Source organism: Equus przewalskii, chromosome 15 (genome assembly GCF_037783145.1).
Source record: "Equus przewalskii isolate Varuska chromosome 15, EquPr2, whole genome shotgun sequence".
NCBI lineage: Eukaryota > Metazoa > Chordata > Mammalia > Perissodactyla > Equidae > Equus > Equus przewalskii.
Genome location: NC_091845.1, coordinates 20338403 through 20356987, shown reverse-complemented (window position 1 = coordinate 20356987; position 18585 = coordinate 20338403). Strand labels below are relative to the sequence as shown.

Sequence of the window (18585 nt, the reverse complement as noted above, 5' to 3'; positions counted from 1 at the left end):
GATCAGTGAAGCGAACAGCTGAAAGGGAGGAAGTGACAGCCTTGCTGTCACTCCAAAGAGAGAAGTGAGGCAGGCTCACTGTACTGAAATAGGTTTCCAGGCTGCAACATAAAGGCCACTTGCTTTCCTTCTCAGTTGGCCAGTTACAACAGAGTTGAACTGTGTTTAAATATGTACCAACAAATCATGAAATTTGACCACCAATCAATTTCTCAAAGTATACAAAGCAAGTGACCTGCTCTAAAGGGTAGTTCAGTTTTGTCATATATAAGGTATGTACACATGCTCGTGTGTGTTTACTGATGACAAATGATATCTGAATCTCAAGTACTTCAAATCTAACTCTCATTCTTTTGCTCTTTATAATCTTTATAATTAGCTCTCTGAAAATCAGGTGTACATATATGTTTATATTTGTATTATTGGGATGCAGAAACATTGTTCTGAATCAGAAATGTCCTCCCAGGACATTTCCCCAACCTTCTATACATAAGAGAAGACCATACAAGCACCTCAAATATTGTTATTTAAAACTACACAAGAAAGTCTGTATACTAGCAATAGAGTGAACATACTACCCACTAGAAAGTCCATGCTACTTAAAACACTAAAATTATTTTTCATTGGTGGAGTAAGTAGTGCTTAAGACACATGATTAGATGAAAAGATTGTGAATGCCAACACCTATAAGCCTCATACCTTGAGAACTAACTGCCCTTGGGGACTAGATCTCATTGGGTACCATGAGGGAACTCTGTCACCTATGTGTTCAATTAGAAAGTTGACTGATTCTGCCTTCAAAATATTATTACTTGTTCCTCATAGTACACCTCTCATATGAGATGCCTGCTGGAGTATGTGAGGGCAGCAAAGAGGGACTTCAAGACTCAAAGGCACAAGTTGTATGACTTTTCTGGGTTTGCTTCTTAATATATCTTTGTCCACTTGGCAGAATTCTGGCTGAGACTTGCCTTCAATGTTACTTGCCAGAGGGCAGTGAGGGTGCAAGAGGAAGAAAAGCAATACCTTGTTGAAGAGACTGCTAGGAACAATTATGGGCTAATGAATTGGACAACCAGAAGAAATGGATAAATTCCTAGAAACATACAAGCTATCAAGACTGAATCACGATGAAACAGAAATTCTGAACAGGCTGAATACTAGTAAGGAGATTGAATCAATAATCAAAAACCTTCCAACAAACAAAAGTCCAGGACAAGACAGCTTCGCTGGTGAATTGTACCAAACATTCAAAGAAGAATTAATACCAATCCTTCTCAAACTCTCCCAAAAAATAGAAGAGAAGAGAACTCTTCCAAAGTCATTTTACAAGGCCAACATTACCTGATATCAAAACATACAAGGATGCCGCAAGAAAAGAAAATTACAGGCCAAGAACCCTGATGAACAAAGATGCAAAAGTCCTCAACAAATATTAGCAAACTGAATTCAACAATACCTTTAAAAAATCATACAGCATGATAAAGTGGGATTTATTCCTGGCATGCAAGGATGGTTCAACATCCACAATCAGTCAATGTGATATATACCACATTTACAAAATGAAGGATAAAAGTCATATGATCATCTCAATAGATGCAGAAAAAGCATCTGACAAGACTCAACACCCATTTATGATAAAAACTCTCAACAAAGTGGGTTTAGAGGGAAATATGTCAACATAATAAAGGCCATATATGACAAGCCCACAGCTAATATCATGCTTAATGATGAAAAGCTGAAAATTTTTCCTTTAAGATCAGGAACAAGACAAGGATGTCCACTCTTGCCACTTTTAATCAACATAGTGTTGGGAATCCTAACCAGGGAAATTAGTCAAGAAAAATAAATAAAACCCATTCAAATTGGAAAGGAAGAAGTAAAACTGTCACTATTTGCAGATGACATGATATTATACATACAGAAAACCCTACAGACTTCATCAAAAAACTGTCAGAACTAATAGACAAATTCAGTAAAGTTGCAGGATACAAAATTAATACACAAAAATCCGTTGTGTTTCTATATACTCATAATGAACTGTCAGAAATAGAAACTAAAAAAACAATCGCATTTACAATTTCATTAAAAAAAAACAAAATACCTAGGAAAAGAATTATCCAAGGAAGTAAAAGACCTGTCTATTGAAAACTACACGACATTAATGAAAGAGACTGAGGAAGATACAAATAAATGGGAAAACATTTCATGCTCATGAATTGGAAAAATTAATATTGTTAAAAACAATGTACAGGTTCAATGCAATCTCTATCAAGACCACAAGGGCATTTTTTCACAGAAATAGAACAAACAATCCGAAAATTTGTGTGGCACCATAAAAGGCCCCAAATAACCAAAGCAATCTTGAGAAAGAAAAAGGAAGCTGGAGGCATCATGCTCCATGATTTCAAACTGTATTACAAAGCCATAGTAATTAAAACAGTATGGTATTGCCATAAAAACAGACACATAGATGAATGGAACAAAACAGAGACCCTAGAAATAAACTCACACATATATGGTCAATTAATTTACAACAAAGGATCCAAGAACATACAATGGAGAAAGGACAGTCTCTTCAATAAATGGTACTGGGAAAACTGGACAGCCACATGCAAAAGAATGAAAGTGGACCACTATCTTACACCAGACACCAAAATTAACCCAAAATGGATTAAAGACTTGAACATAAGACCTAAAACCATAACACTCTTAGAAGAAAACATAGGCAGTAAGCTACTGGATATAGGTCTTGGCAATGATTTTTTGAATCTGACACCAAAAGCAAAAGCAAGTAAGTGGCACTACATCAAACTAAATAGCTTCTACATAGCAAAGGAAACCATCAATGAAATAAAAAAGCAACCTACTAAAGGGAAGAAAATATTTGCAAACCATATATCTGATAAGGGGCTAATATCCAAAATATATAAAGAACTCATAGAATTCCATAGCAAAGAAACAATCTGACTAAAAAATGAGAAGACCCATGTAGACATTTTTTCCAAAGAAGACACAGAGATGGCCAACAGGTACATGAAAAGATGCTCTACATCACTAATCATGAGGGAAATGCAAATCAAAACCAAAATGAGGCATCATCTCACACCTGTTAGAATGACTATTAACAAAAAGACGAGAGGGGCTGGCCCGGTGGTGCAGCGGTTAAGTTCACATGTTCTGCTTCTCGGTGGCCTGGGGTTCGCTGGTTCAGATCCCAGGTGTGGAAATGGCACAGCTTGGCATGCGATGCTGTGGTAGGCATCCTACATATAAAGTAGAGGAAGATGGGCATGGATGTTAGCTCACTGCCAGGCTTCCTCAGCAAAAAAGAGGAAGACTGGCAGTAGTTAGCTCAGGGCTAATCTTCCTCAAAAAAAGAAGATGAGAGATAACAAGTGTTGAGAAAGATGTGGAGAAAAGGGAACCTTTGTGCATTTTTGGTGGGAATGTAAATCAGTGCAGCCACTACAGAAAACAGTATGGACGCTCCTCAAAAAATTAAAAATAGAACTACCACATGACCCAGTAAGTCCACTTCTGAGTATTTATCCAAAGAAAATAAAAACACTCATTTGAAAAGATATATGCATCCCCCACATTCATTGCAACAGTAGTTACAATAGCCCAGATATGGAAGCAACCTAAGTGTCCATCAATGGAGGAATGGATAAAGAAATTGTGGTACGTGTATACAATGGAATATTATTCAGCCACAAAAAAGGATGAAATGTTGCCATTTGCAACAATACTGATGGACCTCAAGGATATTATGCTAAGCGAAATAAGCCAGACAAAGACAAATACCATATGATCTCTCTTAAACGTAAAATCTAAAATACATATATAGATATATAACACATATATAAACATATATTTATATATTATATTTTTATATATATCTGTAAACCAAGCTTATAGACACAGAGAACAGATTGGTGGTTGCCAGAGGTGGGGGGTAGGGGGTGTGGGGTAGGAGACATAAGTAAACTACTTTTGGTTTTGTCTTTAATTTAAAGAATTGAATGAAAACAATCAGAGGCAAAAGTAAAAGGCATAGGTTTTGAATCTTCCCAAATCCTTGCATAAAAACAGATAACCTGAGAGCAAACCAAAAGCCCATGGACGAATTTAAAACAGAACCAGGTGACTAGGTATTGCCTCAAACACCAAGGTACAAACAGGCAATGGAAAAGCCAACACCAACCAGAAGTCCTACAGATTCATAGCATCTGCGTGGAAAGAAGCAGAGGGAAACAGCAGGCAACTGAAGAACTTGAGAAAGACACCCTCCAACACTGCAATAAGTACTAAATGGAAAGGGTGATGAGCCAATTTAAAACATCAGCTGAGGTGACAGGCCCGTGGCTTAGCGGTTAAGTTCAAGGCATTAGCAGCCCGGGTTCACAGGTTCGGATCCTGGGTGCAGACCTACACTGCTCATCAGCCATGCTGTGATGGCAATCGACATACAGAGTAGAGGAAGAGAAGACTGGCACACATATTAGATCAGGGCTAATCTTCCTCAGCAAAAATCAGCTGAATCTGGAAGGAATTTTCCCCACTCTAATAGAGTGACTGCAGAGGGCTCACATTAAGAAACTCTGAAGAGTCTGCAGTCATCCAGGGCATATGACCTCTCAAAACTGAGTGTCTGGGACTCCACTCCAGGACAAGACTCCACACTGAGGAAAACCTGCTGGAAATAGAATCAAAACTGCAAAGGGCAGAGAAAATCAAGAGGAAAGAAAGAGAAGGTCCAAAAAAGTGGGCAAAGAGAACAGAGTCAAGATATTTTAGAAAGCAGGCCAGTAGCCCAGTAGTAAAAAGTAGACCAGAAGAGGGAGCTCCCTGAAGTTGGAAGAGCTACCTAAATCAAGCCTTCCTATTAAAAGTTCAGAAAAGTGACTTAGACATAAAAATGCACAACAGAAAAACTGAGATCAAATGGTATGCAAAGTTACTGAGGAAAAAAGGGAAAGAATAACATCCTACAGAAAATGAATGCACACACCAGAAATACATGTCATACAGCAGACCAAAACTGTGAACTATTATTTTAAAATGAGCTAAAAGACTTTAGGATTATGACATATGGCATGAAAGAATAACATAAATCAGAATTAGAAAACCTGAGGGGCCAGCCCGGTGGCACAGCAGTTAAGTTCACACATTCCCCTTCAGTGGCCTGGGGTTTGGATCCTGAGTGTGGACCTATGCACCGCTTGTCAAGCCATACTGTAGCAGGAGTTGCACATATAAAGTAGAAGAAGATGTGCACAGATGTTAGCTTAGGGCCAGTCTTCCTCAGCAAAAAGAAGAGGATTGGCAGTGGATGTTAGCTCAGGGCTAATCTTCCTCAAAAAGAAGAAATGAGAAAAGAAAGAATGACCTTGGAAAAAAAAGAAAAAAATGATTTTAATAATGAGGAATACATAGGAGGATTCACAAGCGAATAAATAGAACAAACAGTGCCTTAAAAGTACTAGAAGATAAAAAAGGAGGAAAATTCTAAAAATCAAAAAGAGAAAAATAAAGATAAAAAAGAAATTAAGAGAAAGTATCAAATATTGAAGACAGGTAAAGAAGATCCAACATATGGAAAATAGGAATCCCTAAAAAAGGAAATCAAAGGAAGGGACCTGTCCAAATACTTAGAATTCTAATTCAAAGAAACATTCCTGGGGAAAAAAAAAAATCTGAGACTATATGCTGAAAAAGGACACTGGATACTTGAGTGTATTGACCCAAAACAACCAACACCAAGACATATTCTAGTAAAATTAATGGACTTAAGACTTAACCCAAAGAAAACGGAGTAACGTAGTCAAGATACTGAAAAAATGTGAACCAACAATTTTACATCCAGCAAAAATTGCCTTTTATGGATAACGGGCACAGTAAACTGTTGTTAAAAAAATGCAAGAATTCAGGGAATATAGTTCCTGTGAGCACTTACTGGGAAATCTAATAGAAAATGAGCTTTAGACAAAATGACTGGAGACATCAACTTAAGGACTGGTATTGAGCACTGAATATACTTAACTATAGAACTAAGACTAACAGGGTTAAAAGGGGAAAGTATAGTATAAATCATTCTATGCTCTGAAAAGACAGACATAGTAAATCATTAAAAAATCACAGAGAGAGGGGCTGGCTCTGTGGCCGAGTGGTTAATTTCACGTGCTCTGCTGCAGGCGGCCCAGTGTTTTGTTAGTTCGAATCCTGGGCACGGACATGGCACTGCTCATCAAACCACGCTGAGGCAGCGTCCCACATGTCACAACTAGAAGGACCCACAACGAAGAATATACAACTATGTACTGGGGGGCTTTGGGGAGAAAAAGGAAAAAAGAAAATCTTAAAAAAAAAAAAGTCACAGAGAGAGATTAGGAACAGTATATGTAATAAGATGTTTAACTCTTCTTGATAATCATAATTGGAGGTTGTGGTATTAGTATTGTTATTCTGAGACTATTCTATGTGTAAGGTGGATAAATAAGCAAATTAGTAATGATGGGATATTCCACTTCTACCATCCCTTGTATTCTTGAGAACCAGGATTCTCAGCACAGGAGAAAGGAGATAAATATGTAACAGATATGAAGCCAACTAAAAGCTCTCTAATCCTGAATATGAAATGGAAATATCAGTATGAATTCATGACGCTTAGACACAATGACCCATTCAAGAAACAATGAGCATTGTTAGCACTAACATAATTGTCTTGAAACACAAATTTCCAATAAAAGAAACTAAGGTTTCTTGGGAAAATGGCCTATTTCAGTTCTCAGGCAAGAAAAGCACAAAGTGAGTCTGAAACATCTCGTCGTAGCAGCAAGGAAAGAAGCTATCAAAGACTAGTAGGATCATCTCAGGAGGACAAAGGAGCCAATGTAAAGAAGTTCCATGATCAAAGATAGACAATTTGATTTTCAATCAAAAACAAGAAATGCAATAGATTGAAATCAACTAATGTTTAAATTCATGGTTCAGAAAGACATTAAAATTTACTGGTTGGTTCCAGAGGGTGACATGGCAGAGGCCAAGAACCAGGCATTGATCCTGTATTTCCTATGTGAACAGTTCCACTGGGCAACTAAAGAACAGATGAAGAGTAAAATTACTAAAGTATTCCAGCTAATAAACAGTAGAATTAGAATATCACCATTGTCCCAGTGAATGAATGGAGCTAGGCAGTGAGCATTAATGGCGATTAACATCACAAAAAGAAGGACAATAAGACATCATGTCTCTCCTGAGTGGAAGAACACACCACCACTTAGAGTCCTGCCAAAGGGATCAAACCTGGGCCTCAGGATCCAGTCGACAACCTGCAGGAAACTAAGAGGGCAGCGAAATATGTGAGCTGAGGATGCACTCAGCAAAATCCACATTCTTGGAATCTTTACAGCTCACGGGGCAGGAGTTCTGCAAACGGTAACGTGTAAAGAAAGGAATAGAGGGAAACTTGTAAATTAAGAAACATAAAAGACATATCAACTTTAAAAAAAATGGGTAAATACTAAACTATGGTGTCTAAGGATGCAACTATACGTAATAAAATAATAAAGAGACAAAGGGAAATGATTACTATAAAAGTATTGATTACTTTTGGAAGGGGCTGTATGTGGGACAGGACAAACGAAGGACTTCTGGGTAGATGACAAAGTTCGATTTCTTGACTTGAATAGCTGTTACAAAGATATTGGTCTTAAAACAACTGACATACAAATATACACATACATATGAATGTTGTCCAATACAGTGGCCACAAGCCACATGTGGCTAATACAGCGTAAATTAATTAAAATTAAGTAAAATTTAAAATTTAGTTTCTCAGTCATCCTAGTCAAATTTCAAGTGCTCAGGAGACACTGGCTACCTTTTAGACAGCGCAGAAACAGAGCACACTGTACTGAACCAGTTTGTGTGTGTCTGTGTGTGAGGGGGTGTGTTTGGATGATTTTCTATAATTGTGTTTTACTTTATAATAAAAATTTTTAAGTACATGTCTCCAAAATACATTACACAACCGCATTTATTTGAGTTTAGCTCAAATACATGAATATTGGCTATTCTTTGAAGCAATGGCAAAGGGCAGGCACCTTCCAAAAGAGAGATGAGTAACATGAAACCACTTTATGGCATTACATAGCATGAACCCAACAAATCCAATGGATCTGATTTAAAGTTGCTGGTACATGATACAAGAAACTTTCATCTCAAGGACAATGTAGTCATGCCTAGAAAAGGTTAATAAGCTCTTCTTCGCTATGGATTGATAACTGATCATTTCATTTATCATCAAACATTAATTAGACATTGGGAGCAGACAAGGCTATGGCAAAATAGAGCAGCAGAGTCTCTGCCAAATGGACACTCCAAACAAGGCACTTAAGGCATGTAACCCAATTACACAGAAGGGGGACAAGGAAGTGCTCCTTCCAACAGGCTGGAGACACTTAGGTCAAACACATCACACGTCTATTATGATTGCCAAGCTCACAGTAAGTATTAAGGAGAAAGACTGGAAGGAGGTGGTGTATGAAAGGGAAAAATGAAAGCTTGGCCAATGGAGCCATAAAACGTTGTCAAGCAGGGCAGATGACATAAGAGAAATGGGAAGCTAGACATTCACACAGATCAAAGTGAGATCTACAAAAATATGTTATGTAATAGAGCAAAGGGCATAAAAAGAAATAATTTGGAGGTCAAAACAGAGAATCTCAGAGAACTAACGTATAAAAAGGCACAGATGTCCACTAATCCTCTCCAGTTGTTAGCAGGTCAAGAGTCTGCTACAGAAGAGGAGGATTATAAAGGAGGGAGGATAGAAACACCTTAACTACGAAATATCCTTCCAATCAGTTATCCAGGGAGAGTATCGATACTTTCTTTAAAATAATGTAAGAGTGCTGAGATATAATGAGGAAAAAATATCAGATTATGGAACCTGTGATCCAGTGCAATAAAGAGGGCATACAGGTGCATTAACAGTTAAAAGGAGTGGAAAATCAGTGACTTCAAATGACATGTACCTTGTTATGCAAGGTACCACACACCAAAGAACAGGCTAGCTTTGAGTCAAGATAAAAGACACCTATCTAGAAAATGATGCTAGAGCTGTTTAAGAGCAAATAATAAGAAGAAAAAAGAAACGCAAAAATCAACAGGGCCTCACTCTCCCCTACCTTATTCCAATCTGAGCCTTTCAATCTCATAAAGTCCCTCTTATGTTTACCTGTGCCTGGATGGGATCCAAATGTTCTGTACAGCTCTCTTTTACATTTTATTCTATCAGGAAAGATTTGGCAACTGAAATCTATTATGATGTCAAAAGGTAGCTGACAACATAAAATGTATCCCGCTGAGTTGATGCCGCACACGGCTAAATTTACAACAACAGGAGTATCATAAAAATTATAAGAACTGCAAATTAACCACTGATTTCTAGTTCACTGACATAAATAATGGTAAGGACCTGGATAACTTCCAAACATCTTTACCACTGTTTAATTTGTCAAAATCTATCAAGAGCATTTCAACCACAAACCTGTCCTCTAAGGTACATTATCATTCCCACACGTAGATTAGCATTGGTGGCAACCCCAGAAAGACTGCATAATTACTAGGACTCCATGAGGATTCTCCTCTCCCATCTCCTATCCCTCACTGTGTCAGCACCTCACTCTTTCATAAGTACCACTCTTATTTTCAATTAGTTATTTAAGATCATTTAAAATTTTGGCTCTAATTTTGTGAGATATGTCTGTCTGCTTTCAAAATCAGTCCCTCATTACAGTGTTAAGGTTCCTACTGGGCTCAAATTAGCAAGATTTTCTGTTTACTTCATATTTGTGAACCAGGAATGCTGGTAGCAGTATGGTGCTAGAGTCGTCAGGTGACAGCTGTTGGGAAACCCAGCAGGTAGGGAGGTCACACAATGAAACAGAATGACAAAGACAATAATTCCTTTCTGGAAGAAAGTTAAGATACAGACCCACATGGCTTCCTCCCCCAACAATCAACTCTACGAACCATTCACGGACATGACAAGAAAAGAAAAGGGCTTTAACATATATGTAAAACCTTTTCTGAAAAACCATAGTCATTCACAGTGAATTTAAAATCACGGCTAAACGATTTCGTCACTCATTGGTAAACACCAAAATGTGGTTAAAGATAATACATGGCTAAAGAAGTAAAGAAATCAAAGACAAATGCCTTTTAAAAATGGATGCTGTGAGAAATCATCTGTTTACATAAATACATGTGAGTTGTGCCTGTGTGTGTGTCTTTCCCTCTGACATGTGTCTAGAACAAATTTACAATACTGCTAAAAAGAAAAAAAATGAAATGTTTGGCCATAATACTGTTAGCAAACACAATCAGTCAGTAGTATCATTGTCTAAGCAGAAGCTATATATGCATTTGTGTAGAAACTAGGCAGTTCTGACTCTGATTAGTCCTAATACAATGAGCGTAGGAAGATGTTCGATAGATACTAAGTAAATCTAGCATACACTACTTGTGACCAAATTGGTTTATTTCACGTTTCTGTATTTGGGGGGAAAAGCAATTTCTGTATGACAGATGCACCTGGAGTTTGCCACATGCCTACATACAGAAAGGGCTGTAGAGTCACAGATTTAGCAACAATGAGAAAATTGCATTTTATTCTTATTTGCCAAAAAAAATGAAAAGTATATCTTTTCCAATGGAACACATTTGTATTCAGTTAGTCCATGTCTACACAGAGTAAGTGAAGAGCAGAGATGAAACACTGACTTACATCTAAGTAAGTCAAAGCCCCCAGTCACCTGCTACTGAGGATAACATTGGTTTGGCCTCAATTGGACCCTACCGGCTACCTTCAATAATAAAATACATGGGATAAATAAGCCATCAATTCTTTACTTCTCTTTACCTATGTAAATATGGCCTAAATGCCTCCATCAAGGTCAGAGAGTTGTTCCATTATAAAACTAAGCTTTTTGATCAGTGTGTGTCACTTTTAAACCCTAAAACTGAATGAAGTCCTGAAAATAGGTGACAAAAATTCTCTCTTTTGGTCTCCCTTAAGAAAGTCTTCACTTAAAAACAGAGTCTTGAAATACATGAAACAAAAACTAACAGAACTGAAGGGAGAAAGACAATTCAACAACAGGAGTTGGAGACTTCAATACCCCACTAACAATAATGGAGAGAACTAGGCAGAAAATTAACAAGGAAACAGAAGACATGAACACCACCATCAAGAACCAAACAGACCTAGCAGAAACCTATAGAAAGTTCCACCCCACAATAGCAGATATACACTCTTCTCAAGTTCACATAGGATATTCTCCAGGATAGACCGTAAGTTAGGCCATGAAATACACCTTAATCAATCTAAAAGGATTGAAATAATACAAAGTATGTGTTCCAATTACAATGGAATTAGAAATCAATAACAGAAAGAAGTTTGGGAAATTCACAAACACATGGAAATTAAACAACACACTCCTAAATAACCAATGGGTCAAAAAGAAATCACAAAAGAAATTAGAAAATATTTTAGATGAATGAAAATAAAAACATAACATACCAAAACTTATGAGATACAGGTAAAGCAGTGCTCAGAGGGAAATTTATAGCTATAAATATCTATACACAAAAGAAGAAAGATTTCAAATAAAGACTTACTTTGAGTTAATCAATCAGTTAACAAATCCACGAATATATCCTAGAGTCTGATTTTCCAATCATAAGACTGAGCAACTTCTAAAGCAACCATTTTTACTCAGTAAAGAGACAGGTTTGAAGTGGTGTTATACAGAATGTCACAAAGCTATGGAACCTTTTGATAGAACATAATTCTCTTCTCACTAATTTCCTAAATGAGGAAACTAAGATCACATAACAAGTTAGAAGAAGATATAGCTTTAAAACATAGGTTTTCTGAATTTGAGTCTAGTAGCTTTCCTGCTACACAAATAACTAGCCATGCAAATGTAAGTTTTTCATGGCTTATCATATTTACATGTTGTAAGCCAGTAAATTTTTGGCTTATTATTGCCATTCTCCTTTCTAGATGTCCACATGCATCTCCATGTACACATCAGGAATTACAAATCCATTATGAAATTCATCAAAAGTGTCAGACCATCTCTCTTCTCAACAAAGCGTTTACTGAAAGATTCCAGTGACAAGATAAATGATTTACACAGTCTCTACCAAGATCAGAGTGGGTGAATTTGTGGCGGAGGGAGGGAAAAAAGGAACATGGTAAGGTGGAGAAAGTGAGAGAAGCAAGGATGAATTTTGGTTCTTAAAGATACATTGAGGGGCTGGCCCCATGGTCCCGTGGTTAAGTTTGTGAGCTCCGCTTCGCAGGGCAGTGGTTCACCAGTTCGGATCCTGGGCACAGACCTAGCACCACTCATCAGGCCATGCTGTGGCAGCACCCTACATAGAAGACCTAGGATACACAACTGTGTCCTGAGGCTTTGGGGAGAGAAAAAAAAAAAGAGGAAGATTGGCAACAGATGTTAGCTCAGAGCCAATCTTCCTCAAAAAACAAAACAAAATAAACAAAAACACATTGAGTTATAGGAGACCATGTGATATGGTCTGGGTGACCTGAAACTCTGACCCTAGAAAGACAGTGGAGCAGAGACCATCTTCTTGCTGGTCAAGTGATCTGAGAAGGTAAAGCACTGAATAATCTGGGTTTCAAAAGCAAAGAGATCTTGATTCAAGTGTAAAATCTGCCATTTAAAAAAAATTTTAATTTTGAATTGTAGACTTATAGGAAGTTGCAAAAATAATATAGCCCCATACACCCTTCACTGAGCTTCCCCCAATGCTGACATCTTCTATAGCTGCAGTACAATATCAGGGCCAGGAAACTGGCATTGGTACATTATTGTCAATCAAACTATAGACTTGTTCAGTTTCATTTACTTTTTTTTTTTACTCCAGGCAATTTAAAGTAGCTAAACTCTTTGATCATCAGTTTACTCATCTGAAACATGAAGGTAATAAGAGTAGCTACTTCATAGTATTTACAAGGATTCAATAAGATAGTGCTAGTGCTTTGCTTACAATAAGAGCTGACACAGAGTAAGAACTTGATAAATATTCATATCATAATTATTAAACAAGACTTTTGGGATTTCTAGTTCTACTCTGACACTTTCCTTGAGGCCCTTCTCACTACCCACTAATAGAGAGATGGCATCCGCCACCATTTACAGTTTCACTGAACCCAAAGGACAAAAACAGTAGAAAAAACACAGAAGGTAGTTTACTCTAAAGATTAAAAGGAAATCTAACTCAAAATTTCTTTTTTTGTGTGGTCATATCCTTTTTTTCTAACTTCATTTTTCCAACAGTGAAATGGCTCAGGTACTACTGACAATGCCTTTTGAGGCCGTTGGGGGAATAAGGAGTGGACTAATTAAAATAGCTGAACCTTAAACCAACACCTAAGAATAATCTTATACTTTAAACGGCTTTGCTTCCCTTTTGTGGGGAATGAGGGGTAGGTTTGGGGGGTTTTTTCTAATGTAAGTTTTAAACTCTTAATTATATTTTTTTGAATCGAACAGATTGAACGCAAGCCTGGATCCACCTTGCCACAGTTTCCAACCCTCCTTGTGTCAACACTCAGGGGAGGCAGGGCTCTTTAAGAGGAGAGCTCTTTAATAGGTCTTAACTAGGCCTCTATTTGGATACACTTTTTGAGCACCCGAGAAAAAAGTGCACATACAAATAGTTTCAGGCACAATCAGGGCTCTCCAACCTGGGGGCTATCACATGCTCCTGTCAATTGTTTGTGTGAGGCCATCCAAGACCCCTCTGGCTTTGGCACTGCAGACATATGCCAGTACCCAGAACGCTCCTGGGCCCTACCTCCTTCACAGCTATATTTTAAGGACACAAGTGTTTCATTTATAATGGGGAAAGAAGAACTTTGCTGGATTTACCTCCAGCTTTGAAATTTTCAAACCTTGAGAATAGATGAATCAGAAACTTTAAGGATTTTTTTTTTGTTCTATTTCTTTCCCTTTTTTTCCTATTCCTTTCTCTTTTTGCAAATCAGCTGCATTTTCAAAACCTGCCACCCACAAACAGTCTGAAACGCTAAAGTGTCTGCTCTGTTTCTATCAACAGACATTATTTGGAATCACTTACAAGGACAAATAACGTGTCCACTAACGAGCCAAACAGCTAGAGTAGACACCTTTGGTTCATCTTAATACTCAGATCTCTCTTTCCATTCTCCTAAAGTCCTAAAGACCAAACAAGAATCATTTTGGATAGTTTCATCTTTGGTTGCAGATTAGGGCATGCATCTCAAACCACGTGATCGCCAAGGAAATTACTGAGTGTTAACTAAGATCCCAGGAAACTAACAAACAGGACGTGATCCATTCCAACCACCACAGCTAGCAAGTAACCAGCCTAGGAGCCTTGGTTTCTCCCAATCTCCAAATTTATTTTTAATTGGATCAAAGAAAAGACTTGGGGATGTGGAGAAAGAACTGATTCTTTAATTTTATAAAAGGTACCAAAATTATCAAAACCTGGTTTCCTACCTGAATTGAAAAGATGCGTTTAGCGTTGCAGGCCACTGTCCCCTGCCCAGTCCTAGCTCCCTTTTTCTCAACGTGAACATATGTTTCCCTTAAAATTACTTCTTTTTTCCTATCCTGGTGTTATGCAAGATGCCTGCTTATTTTGGCGATGGAAACAAAATAAGAAGAGCCACCCAGAGTTCTCCATTCCAAAGGGAGGAGCTTCCCAAGAAAAGCAAAGTTTTGCTGTTGTATTTCCTCTCGGCACCACCGCAGAGCAAGCAGCAGGCCTCGGGGCGGAAATTCAGTACAGATGAAGGGGCTGCTCCTGAAACACCTACTAGAACCATGAATGGCAGGGGTGGGCAGGGACCATCTCAAGGTTCACGATCGCTTAGTGCTTGTAAAAAGCAGGAATTGGCAAAAAGAAATATGAGGAGTGAGGCGGTTAAGGAGGCCCAACATGCAATAAGAAAAGGCGCTTTTCAAATACAAAATAGGCAGAAAGGAGATGCTTTTTACTTCAGACAGAGCCCAGGAAAACCCAAACTCAGGGGGAGAGGGCGAAGCTTCACTTTATTTCTATATTCAAAATTCTCAGTAAAATGGCCATGAGGCCTAGGTGAAAGCTTTCAAAATTAAGGAGGGGCTAGCACGCTTAGACAAGAAAAATAAAGACAGCCTTGCATATAGGATATTGGTTTCAATGAGGAAGGGCGAACGCCAAAAACAGTCTAAGAATTAAGCACTCACATAATAGATCATTGTGAGCAAAGCTCTCCGGCAGATGTTGGAGCTAGTGATCTAACCCTCACACTTGGAAAGGCTGTGTGACTGGAGCCATGATATATAAAGTAAGACCCAAGCGCCAAAGTTTTGATTTAACCAAGCAAACGTGGCTGTTTTTGTTGGGTGGAAGAGGCATTTTTTTCACTGAGCAAAGAATTACGGTAAACATCTGCTAACCATGACCACAGAAGGGGTGGTTGTTTTCATCCAAGGTCATTTTAAAGGAATAAATGTAATTAATAAAACCACACAGTAATCGTATCCAACCTTCCAATAAGTCTGCTTGCTTCTCTATCCACAGACTTATTTATTAAAAAAGCACTTAATTGAGAAAGTTTCCCGTCGTTGCCATTAAGATCTCTTGGGGACCACTCATGTGGGCTAAGAATTTTCTGTCTCCAGGGATGTTTGAAAATACAAGTGGATTTCACTTCTTATATCATTCTTCAGGTAGTTGTTTTCCAGAGGGTTCTCTTTGCACTACTGGTAAGAATTCATTATAATACATGTATTATTTACGTAACTAAAGTTCCATTTAAAAAAGAAAGAAATTAATGTTCTAAGGACTTTACCTCACACAGAGAAGTCCCAGAATGCATCTCTCTATCAAACTCCCTCTTTTGAAAATGACTATAAGAATTCATATAATCCAGAATGGTTTGGGCTTTTAAAAATTCCTTATTTGGTTCACTCTTTTGAAAGGAATGGGGAGGTAGGGAAACTAGCGGGAAACTGAATTATCAGGCTGCGTGTCATTCAAATCTGTCAAATTGAGCTCAAAACATCACTTTACCTTTGAATAACCAGCCAGAAGCCCCTCCAAAATGAGTCACCTATGATTATTATTAAATGTTCCCAGTTAAGAGCTGATAATCAAATTCATAAAACCTCAACTTCCATTCTGAGTTAAGCAAACTTCTGCACTATCTACAACATCAAAAGGGTCTTCTGGACTTAGAAAAGCCAGTTTTGCATAAACTAGATGCTACCACTAAACAAAGCTAAAGAATTAAGGTTTCCTATTTCTAGGGACATGTCACTATGACCAACCAACAAGATACTAAGGTCATTGAATGTAAAAAATATTTTCTCTCTTTGGTTTCTCTATTTCCCACAAAACCAAAACACAGCAATTGATAAAGGTCAGATTTCAGAAGCTTACTGAAAAAATAAATATTAAATGCGTCAACTCCATTTATTCCAATGGTTGCAATATCAGACTGGGTCCAGGTTGTTAGATTAGCTTCAAGAGCAGCTTAGCAGCCTGGGGGTGGGAGGCTGTCAGGGTTTCAACATTTCCACCAATCAGTCTTCAACGAATAACTATTAAAAACCTCCTAGGTGCCAGTCACCAAGTTCACTGGAGGTGTATGTGTGTATGTGTGTATGTGCATGCACACATGTGTTCTGTGTGTATAGCAGGCAGGGAGCAAACAGTGAGGTACTATCTTTTGAATGGTACTGATGTCTGATAGAATCTTGAGGGGTAATTAACACAAATTTCAGGGTTCGCTCAATCTGGAAAATTATTCTCGCGTTTACTTGTTCGCGTGTTGTTTTCCAAAAGGCTAAGTGTTCTGTGCTAAGAAAAGAAAGAAACGAGGCAGAGATGGAGATGGAGTAAGCAAACAAGGTTTTGATACTCCAACTGCCCTTAAGTAACGATGAGCCTTGAGACAAGAAAGAGATGGGACTACGAAGGCCCAATCTCATTTAATAACTGTCAGTGCCTTGAGCTGTTAAAGAGAGCGAGCCTTAATGTAAGCCACTAATTCCCCCGAACACAGTCAAGATTCATTTCCACAAGTAAGTCTAGTATCAGAGGCCACTGTGGTCAGAATTGGAATATAACCATGTGCTGCTACACTAAATTATGCTTAAATAAAAATGCAAGGCAGCCATCGTATTTGTATAATAGAGGGATTAAATCAGCTATAATTTTCAAGCTTTAAAAGAAAATTCCCAGCTTTTAAGTGTGTTCCCAGTGAAACATAATATAACCAATGTCGTAATAAAAAAAACTTAGCAGGAAATAATTCTTTATCCTTTTAAAATTTTCCTTATGAAGCGCATCATTTTAACCTAATGCATTTCAACATACTTATCCATAAATGTAAATTTGTTTTGATAAAATGAAGAGCCTTTTAATCCAAATTGCACAGTGATGCTTCGACACTGATCTGTTATAACTTAGTAATCAGAGTTAACAGACTGCCTAATTAACCAAGTCATTATTTGCCAAGATCCAAATATGGGATGAATTGTGGGCCAAGGAAAAAATATGATGGACATGAAAATTATTAATTCAAGGAAGCATTAAAAGCATGTGGAGTTAAAGTTCTTTGCTAAATCTCACCATCCTCAATAACCTTAATTTTTATAAGTAACATGTGAAAATAAAAAATATATTACATCCAGATATACAGAAAACTTTTTTTAAATCAACTACTTAGTTATTGATATAATTAAATTACTATTTCAAGCCTTTGACAACCTATGAGGTAAAAATCCTAGATGCCCTCTGATAATAATTAGTAACATCCATTGAGTGCTTACTAGGTACCAGCATCATATTCAGTGGTTTATGTGGATCAAGATATTTCTTCTCCATGTGAACCCTAACCCTTTGGAAGGTACTATTTTTATCTTCAGGTATCAGATGCAAAAACCAAGGTTCAGAATATATTTTTCTTATGAGAATGCATGAATAAACAAACAATATCCAATCCTTTCAAAATTCTTAGGGAAGTGCTATGAAGAATTCTATAGGGGCCGGCCTGGTGGCGCAGCAGTTAAGTGTGCGTGATCCGCTTCGGTGGCACTGGTTCGCCGGTTTGGATCCCAGGTGCGGACATGGCACCACTTGGCAAGCCATGCTGTGGTAGGTGTCCCACATATAAACTAGAGGAAGATGGGCACAGATGTTAGCTCAGGGAGAGACTTCCTCAGCAAAAAGAGGAGGATTGGCAGCAGATGTTAGCTCAGGGCTAATCTTGCTCAAAAAAAAAAGATTTCTATAATTTAAATCACCAAAATTTTACCCATGGAAGCTTTATCCATTTTGTACTTATTAGGAAATAGGAGATTGAGGTAACCTGAAAGATACCATGTGGCTAACCAGTAAAAAGAATCTTTCATCATCAGCGTGCTATTCCCATCACTAACATCTTAATGTGTCCTAAAAGATGTGTATTTTAACTGGGCTAAGATATTTTACAAACCACTTTTTCTA

General features: G+C 37.8%; 1 protein-coding gene across 5 annotated transcripts in view; it reads right to left on the bottom strand.

The window, feature by feature from the left end:
- FOXP1 (forkhead box P1) overlaps positions 1-18585 on the bottom strand; it is a 412016-nt gene that overhangs the window by 340223 nt on the left and 53208 nt on the right. The gene's annotated exons all lie outside the window — the stretch shown is intronic.